Source organism: Chrysemys picta, unplaced genomic scaffold, assembly GCF_011386835.1.
Source record: "Chrysemys picta bellii isolate R12L10 unplaced genomic scaffold, ASM1138683v2 scaf367, whole genome shotgun sequence".
Lineage (NCBI taxonomy): Eukaryota > Metazoa > Chordata > Testudines > Emydidae > Chrysemys > Chrysemys picta.
The window spans coordinates 54,467-63,000 of record NW_027053074.1 but is presented as its reverse complement, the minus strand read 5'-3'; the positions used below and the strand labels follow the sequence as shown (position 1 = coordinate 63,000).

The 8,534-nt window shown below is 53.5% G+C and overlaps 1 long non-coding RNA gene across 1 annotated transcript; it reads right to left on the bottom strand.

Annotated features, from left to right (window-relative positions):
• Positions 1 to 210: 210 nt before the first annotated feature.
• Positions 211 to 3,398, bottom strand: LOC135978658 (uncharacterized). The gene is made up of 3 exons (XR_010596041.1): positions 2,832 to 3,398; positions 1,617 to 1,745; positions 211 to 1,243 (listed from the first exon to the last, which is right to left on the bottom strand). It is a non-coding gene; the product is annotated as an uncharacterized LOC135978658 (long non-coding RNA).
• Between the last annotated feature and the right edge of the window lie 5,136 nt (positions 3,399 to 8,534).

Here is an 8,534-nt window from a genome sequence, read left to right as displayed (position 1 = left end):
ACCGCTGACTCCGGCATCTCAGCCAAAGGCCCCACATCCAGCGCAGGGACTTACAGAGCTGCACTCCCATCCCATCACCATGCTGGGTCCGCTGAGAATCTGCATTTTCCTGCTTGGCCTCTCAGGTAGGTTTGTTTCTCTGTTCACCCGTCGGTTTTAGATCGCTCGGCAGTTCATGGGCTGAGGGTTTTTCCCTAAAGTTCCCAAGTTATCTAGGAACGTGTATCTAGGAAAGTCAATAGTGCTCGTGCTCCCAAATAATGTGAGTACTTTAGAAAATCCCTCCACAACTCATCCTGCGTGGGAAGACATTGAGATCCGGGGAGTCACACTAGGGAGTGTTTAGATTAATCTCTACATACACTAGAGAGAAGGAGACAGACCCGTATCTGCCGGTGTCTCTAATCTGTGGTTTTTAAACATTACTTTTAACAACCCGCTTTGTTTCTCTCCAGGGGCCCGGGCACAGGTGGTTCTGACCCAGTCCAGCCCGGAGATTAAGAAACCCGGGGAATCCACTAAACTCACATGTACCGTGAGCGGCTTTGCTCTCAGCAGCACTAGCATGCACTGGGTCCGACAGGCTCCGGGAAAGGGGCTGCAGTGGCTGATCTACTATTATTCATCGTCTAGCAACAGCTACTCCCCGACCATCCAGGGGCGATTCACAGCCTCCAAGGACAGCTCCAATTTCTACCTACACATGACCAGCCTGAGAGCGGAGGACACCGCCGTGTATTACTGCGCGAGGGACACAGTGAGGAGAAGCCGGTCTGAGCTCAGACAAAAACCTCCCCCGGTGTTAATTTAAAAAGAAGCCCCCAGCAGGTGGCGCTCCGGAGCTACACACAGCAAGGAGCCCATGGCAGCAAACACACTCAGCCGGGACAGGCTGGTCTGTCTCCTTCGTCCTCCTCTCCCTGCACCAACAGGACTGACACAATCCTTTAAACAAACGCCTGCAAAAGGGCCAGGTTGTCTCTCCTGCGGCTTGTCTTCCTTTGCCTCAATCAAACACAGGCCGGGAAAGGAAAACAGTTAAGCACTAATTACTACATGTCATTTATTTGCTTCTCTCAGGCACGAGGGAGTAGCTGCTCCTACTGCTCCAAGTGAAGTCAATGATTAGTTTATTATTTTGCATGATGGCCCCTGGAGTCACAGTCATGGGCCGGAGCTCTATTGTGCGAGGCGCTGCACAAACAGATCAAACAGCCGGTCAGGGCCCCACGGAGCTTATGAACTGTAAGACAAGAGACAACAGATGGGCAGGGGGAGATACATGGGGGAGGGGAGACAAGGAACCAATGAGACAATATTGATCAGCATGATCGGCAGGGACCCCTCAGCAAACCAGCCGCCCGTTGTCAATACTTTCTTATGCTCCAGGGCAGAGGAGGATTTTAGGAGAGCTTTGAAGGGAAATAATGAGGCAGCGTTAACCAAATTCCCCACTCCCCCCAGCCTATCCCGCTCCCAAGGCAAGGGGCAGCCGCGGGGAAAAGCAGATGGCTACTTGTTTAAATAGTTAACAAATGGACAAAGGAGGCTTCCGTAGGAAGACGGGCATTGTCACTGTGGATGAGAACAGGCACCAAACTAGTCCATTCGCCTACCTCCTCTAGCGGTAAACACCAACTGCATCAGCATTGCAAGGGGCAGTTATAGAGAATCGAACCCCAGGGGAATTTCCCTCTGTACCTCTCCACACTTGTATATTGGTTTCTCCCAGAAATCAGTTTAATCTGAACAATGCAAAGCAAATGTTATTAGTGACGCCTTAGACCAAGGCAGACAAGAGAAAAAAGTACGACAGTGACACCTAAAGTTAGATCTAAAATGATCAAATGTTAAAAACGTATAAAGATTGTAAAGGCATATTCGCCTTTAATCCGTATGTGATCACCGTGCCACTGGTCTTCTCCAGCCTCCCTTCATGCGCACAGAGCCCCCGCTGGAGCCTCAGAGACAGGGTCAGTTCTCAGCGAACGTCCTGTGCTCTGAGAGGCCAAGGAAGAGGCATCGGGGGCAAACCCTGGAGAGCTCTTTTGGCAGCACAGATTACAGGGAAATCACTCATGGGGAAGGTTTTTCACCTGCCCTAAACAACATGGGCAGAGGCAGTTACTGTAGCCATTGCCCTTATATTGGCCTTCCAAGGCCGCTGTGTGCCTGGATTGAAAAGGAAGAGTTGTGAAGGCCTCAGCGTGTGATTACAACCATGAGCTAACTAACTGGCTGTCAAGGCTGATTCCCCGCTCTGGCACTCCGGGGGGCTGCAAAGACCTTTAATAGAAGCCTGGAGTGGCAAATATTTTCTTAACTCCCAAGGTTCCAGATCCCCAGGCCTTGGGTCCTATCGCTGCCACCACCACCCAAATGCAGAACCCCCTTGAGAGCCCAGGAAGGCGCACTTGGGAATTCCTTCCTGTGGGTCCCCTCAAGCTCTTTCACCCCCTCCCCCCCGGGGAAGAGCCGAGGAAAGAAAAGAGAAAAGGAAATCAGCTGTTGCCACCAGCTGAACCTGGAACCCTTTGTTCCTCTTAGCAGCTAACTGAACAACATGCACATGGACCTCTTTAGCTCCTAAGACACAGAAACCATGTTCTTAAAAAGGGTAATTTTTATATATATAAAAAAGAGGAAAACTTTTGGAAAATCAGGCTGTTGCTAGATATTAAAGAGCAACTGGAAAGAATTAAACACCAGGAATGGCTTCCCTGGGGTCCAGCTTAAACAAAAGCACCTGTGTTAGCACAGAGGAATCCACAAGCCCCAATTTAAGAGATAAACCTGATCTCATTTAACTGAACATTTCCTGTCCTACTCACATATCCGTAGTTCCAAAGGAGTAATTCCAGGTGTGAATGCTGAGGAATGTTCATACCTGGCCAAGCTCCTTACAGCATCCCCGCTGCTCTGTCTCTCCAGCTGAGAGAACAGTAACAAACAGCCCACAGAGGGGAAGTTTTTTCCCCCAATTTTAAAAGTTTCTAGTCTTCCCATTGGCCAGTTGCCAACACACTTCCTTTTACCTAAGCATTTCAGTGAGATTTCTTACCTCTTTACAGGTAAGGCAAGTAGAATACCACTACGAAGAAGGATTTTTATAACTATCAGACTGGCTGAGTGTCCATAAAAGAGTGCTACCCCCCTCCCTCCATTTACCACACTGGCATATCCACAAGTCTTTGTAGGAAGAGCTGAAGAGCTGAACTTGAAACTGATGCCAAACCCAGCTGTTTATCAATAGCCACTAATCCCACGTCATTAATTTAATCTAGAACAGGTGTTTTAAGGCCACCTCACCTCAGTAGTTGTGTGTGTCACGTTCATTAGCGAATCTTAAAGAGGAGAAATGTAATTCCCACTGTATAAATGGGGACCAGTTTTAGTGAGCTGAGAGCCTAAGTCCAACTTTCAGAAGTGACTTAAAGTTAGCAGCCTGAATCCCAGAGAAAGGGATTTGGATTTAGGTTCCCAAATCACTTAGTTACTCCGAGCCCAACTCCCTGAGGCACCTTTGATTTCAAAGCGCCACACACTACCCACAGGGCCGGCCCACAACATTTTGGCACCTGAGGCGGGGAGCTCAAATGACGCCTCCATGCCCCCTTGATGGGCCAAAACTTTGAAAGGTCTCAATTCTGCCTTCTTTCTGTTCTACTCCTCTCATGGTACCGCTCTGCTACCTACCCCAATAAAGGAGAACTAGCAACTTAAAATGCCTTGTTCAAAAATGTTAAGTAACACTTAACTTTCAAACGCCTGAACAGCAAATGTAACTATTTTTGTCTGCATAGTAAACACTGGCATTTTCATCTGTTTGAATAAGCAAAGTGGTGCTTTCTGTGCCTTATTGGTTGCAAAGATCTGAACTGCTTCCTGGAGGTCCACAGTCTGGGCCAGCTCATGCTCTATTGAGATGGTTGCAAGAAGGGCCGGCTCTAGGTTTTTTGTTGCCCCAAGCAAAAAAATATTTGGCCACCCCCCGCCCCCTGGTTTTTGTGTGTATGTGTGTGGCTTTTACACATTTTGCACAGCACCTGATTTGTGTTGTTTTCCACTCTGCTCAGCAATGGCTGATGATGGCTCTTTAATCTCATTCCAAGGGCATCTCTTAGATTCAGAAGAAAGCTGGGGCTTGTATTCGTTACTTGGTTTACTGGGGGCACCTTGTCTTATTAAAGGAGAATCTCTTTCGTATTTGCTCTTCTTTCAGCGCATGCCCCTCCAACTTCACTTCCCACCCAGACTGGAAGAGAGATCAGAGAGTTTCACTCCTTAAAGTCTAAAACCCACGAGTGTTTCTTTCCCCTGCTTCTCTCTCCTTTCGGTAAAAGGCTCCTGGTGTCTTTCCCTTTCACCTTAATTGGAAGGAAAGTCCTCTGATCCCCCCAGTCCCCGCTTTCCATCACCACCCTCCTTCCAGTGACCTGCTCCTGTAGCAAATGCCTCACATGTCTAGGGTCGGGAAATATCCTTCACATCAAAAGGGAAGGGGGTGGGGGGGGGATTAGGACAACGGGTCTGGGGGTGCCACTCAGTTTGTCCCAGAGCCATGAAAAAACCTCACCTGGACAGTTCAGCTCCTAAATCTCTCCCTCCTCTTCCCCAACACTAGCGGGGTTTGCATCCAAGCAGCTGTGAATGAAACCTGCTGGGGATGGTTTTTTGTTTGTTGTTTTACCGCAGTGTCGTGGGGTGGACACCCGCTCCTGCCCTGGAGGGCTGGAAATCAGCCCTGGGAGAGGGCTGCAGGGGTAAAAGCTGGGCTGACTGGGGAAGCGGCCGCAGCTGGGCCACGCCCCAATCAGGCCCCAGCTGGCCTGTATATAAAGGCTGGGAGCCAGGGGCTGAGCCGTCTCTGTGTTCAGAGAGAGACGGGCCTGGCTGCAGGGAGCTTAACTAAGTGCCTGGAGTGGAGCAGGGCTGGGGAAAGGCCAAGGGAGCCGGGGAGCTCCGGCCTAGGAAAGCCCCAGGCTGCAGGCCTGGTAAGGCCTATTAGGTACTGGGTTGCAGGCAGGGTTGGCGCTTCCATTTAGGCGACCTAGGCGGTCACCTAGGGCGGCAGGATTTGGGGGGCGGAAATTCTGTGGCGGGGGGTCCTTCCGCGCTCCGGGTCTTTGGTGGAAATTCTGCGGCGGGGGGTCCTTCCGCGCTCCAGGTCTTCGGCGGAAATTCTGCGGCCGGAGGTCCTTCCGCGCTCCGGGTCTTTGGTGGAAATTCTGCGGCGGGGGGGTCCTTCCGCGCTCCGGGTCTTCGGCGGAAATTCTGCGGCGGGGGGTCCTTCCGCGCTCCGGGTCTTTGGCGGAAATTCTGCGGCGGGGGGGTCCTTCCACGCTCCGGGTCTTTGGTGGAAATTCTGCGGCGGGGGGTCCTTCCGCGCTCCGGGTCTTTGGCGGAAATTCTGCGGCGGGGGGTCCTTCCGCGCTCCGGGTCTTCGGCGGAAATTCTGCGGCGGGGGGTCCTTCACTCGCTCCGGGACCCGCCACCGAAGTGCCCCAAAGACCGGGAGCGCGGAAGGACCCCCCGCCTAGGGCGGCAAAAACCCTGGCACCGCTCCTGGTTGCAGGGGGCAGCCCATGGGTAGGCAGAGGCAGCAGGTCCGAACCCCTTTGCCTGTGAGGAGTGGCTGACACTGCCGTCTGCCCCAGTGAACGGGGGCTAGATGGAGACTGGGCAGTAGCCAAGACTGAGGCGCAGTGGGGATAGTGGGTGGGGGTTCCCCTGGGAGGGGGAGACCCAGAGCTGTGAGGGGTAACTGCCAGGGGGCAGCACCCCAGACAACAGGGCACAGGGTCCGGGAGGGACACGGGGACCAAGCAGCAGTGGATCACTGGCCTGCAGGGGGCGCTCCGATGGCTGGCGAGCTAATTCCCAAGGATGACCAGCAGGAGGCGCTGCAGCGGTGAGTCCCTCATCCTTACACGCAGCTCGACAATAATCCACACGAGTTACTGGTTGCTCTTTTGCTAGCAGGGCTGCACTTTAAGGCGCTTGGGTTTGGGTATCCCCTCCCCCTCCGGGTTTTGCAGCTCTGATCGCTCTGCAAAAAGACCAAAGGAAAGCAGCGGCCGATCCTCAGCTGGTGTGAATTGACACTGACTTCAGCGCTGACCATTCCCACCAGCTGAGGAGCTGCCCCCAAAGGTGTTTCTCAGCTACACCTAGCAAGATTGACATGGGTCCGGGACTCTCTCCGCCACCCGCGGCCCCGATCCTGCTCTCATGAGAGAGAAGTCAGCACAGATCCTTGTCGATCCCTGCATGACACTGTGGGATTGGGTTCCTGAGCACGACTGGCTGGCCGGGGGAGTCCCAACAGGTATAAACAGCGGCCTGCCCCAGACCGAGACGGAGTTTTCTCTCCTTTGACATCCAATGAGCTCTTCCACACGGTGACACCCCCGCTGGGGGAGCTGCGGTTGCTTCACACACGGCTTCCATAGCGGTGAACAGGGCGATTGTTTGCAGGACCAAGTGACCTGCTCTTAAACCCCCATAGACCACATCCAACTACACAACCTGCCTTCCCTAGACTCTGCCCTGCTGGATGGACAGGGGAGGACAAAACCCTGCATTAGCGGGGTCCTTTTCCTCTCTCCCCTGATCGAGCACCCGCAGTGAGGACGTGGCTGCGAAGTGCAACAGCCCAGTGGATGCTGATGTGCTGAGGGAAACCACGGGCCAATTTCTGAGCTTGGACCCCCCCCATGAGCAGGAAGGTGCCAGCTCTGGGGGAACATTGTCAGCAAGGACCCTGTCCTGGTACTGAACTGATCCGGATCCGGATCCCCGCCAGTCCGCTGTCGATTCCTTCCCCAGGAGTTTATCAGAATGTCTGGACAGGATCTATACATCTGTTGTAGCCCCCCACTGTCAGCTACACCCTGACACGGGGGAGCTCTCCCAGGGCTTGTGTTGTGCGGGGTCTCACCGCCCGTCGTGAGCTTGGGGAAGGAGTAAGGCTGGAAATAGGATGGTGGAGTCCTCTCTCTCCAGCCCTTCCTGGGGCAAAACTCTCATTGAGTGCCCCGCGGGGGTCGGCTCCAGCCCTGTGCCTTTCCATGCAGCCCCACAAAGCACGTGCCACTGCAGATCTTGTATTTGTGTGGATGTGCCCGCACAGGAGAGGGAGAGGAGCCAATTGTCAGGTAACCCAGCACCTCGCGTCTTTCCCGTGACAAGGGCAGCACCTGCCCATCTCTCCGGGCCGCTGCTTGGCAGAGGGGCTGTGTTCAGGGGGGAGCACGTGTGGGTCCCTGGTTGCAAGCCAGCACCATGGGCAGCAGCTCAGGAAAGCGCTTGGTTCTCAGACAAGCAAAGAACACGCGGGAGGAGTTAGCCTGGCCTTGACTCGCCTCGTGGTGTCCAGAGTAGCGCGGAATGAGCCCGGGATGGCGTCTGGTGTCGCCTTTGTTAGGAGTCTGTTTGAGTCTGACAGTTACGTTCCTGGGAGTCTTTGCTTCTCCCAAAGCTGCCTGGGTGGAAGCATCGGGGTGCTGCATAAATACAGAGACGCAGAGAGAGGAGATTGCATCTGCTGGAAACGTGTCCTTACGCCCTGTCCCTCTGGCCAGTCACTGTTTCTTTAGAGTCATGTCGTCTTTTGACACTGCTCTGTCAGATCAGGTGCCTTTGGCTAGGGCAGCCTGCTGCAGTCATACAGAGCGATTGGGGGAATTGGGCTCCAGCGGTGATGGTGGGGCGGAAATGGGGCTGGCTGCATCAGCCTGACCCTCTGTGTACTCTGCCTATCTGTACAGACAGGTCCCCCTAGGTTTCCCTAGGAGCGCCCGGTCTGGAATCTCTCTCTCCATCCAGACACACGAGTGTGAAATCTTCTGAACTCTGTGTTAGCCTTGCCAAGGTCCAGTCCATGTTCGCTTAGAGGACAGGGTCAATGCACATGGGATCTAGCTGTCACGCTGAACTTCACTCTGGAGAGCCATAAACCAGCTGTTTGATCTCTCCCGTCAGGTGCCTGACTGCGTTCTTACATTATAAACCAGTGCGGTTACAAGATATCCCAGTGAAGGGACCCTGCATTGGCTGACACATCTGTGCTAGCCCCTATGTGCTCTCCTCTTCCCAGATGTGCTGACCCCTTGCACACCCCTGAAATTCAGGATTGAGGGCTTCTGAGCTTGATGCAAACTGGTTAACTTGGAGAGGGTACCAATTTCCATTTAAACCTTCCATGGATTCGAGCCCAGAGAGGCAAACCTGATTGGAAACAGTGAGGTCTGCGCTCGGAGAGGTTCTTGATTTCAGCTCCATTGGGATTTTGAGAGTGGCCCTGCAAACCCTTCGTATCCTGAGTAATCCTTACCCCACAAATTGTTCCACCGGAGCCAGTGGGGTCAGTCCCATTAGTAGGGATGGCAAGATCTTAAAGAGAACTAGACCCTGCGGACGTTTGTCTGGTCCAGCCCCGGGCTCTGTTCCCAGCACCTGAGCTCCTTCTAGCTTTCCATGCACCCAGCTTTTCTAGAGGGCAACTGTACAGTAAACCCCGTGAATCTCGAGTA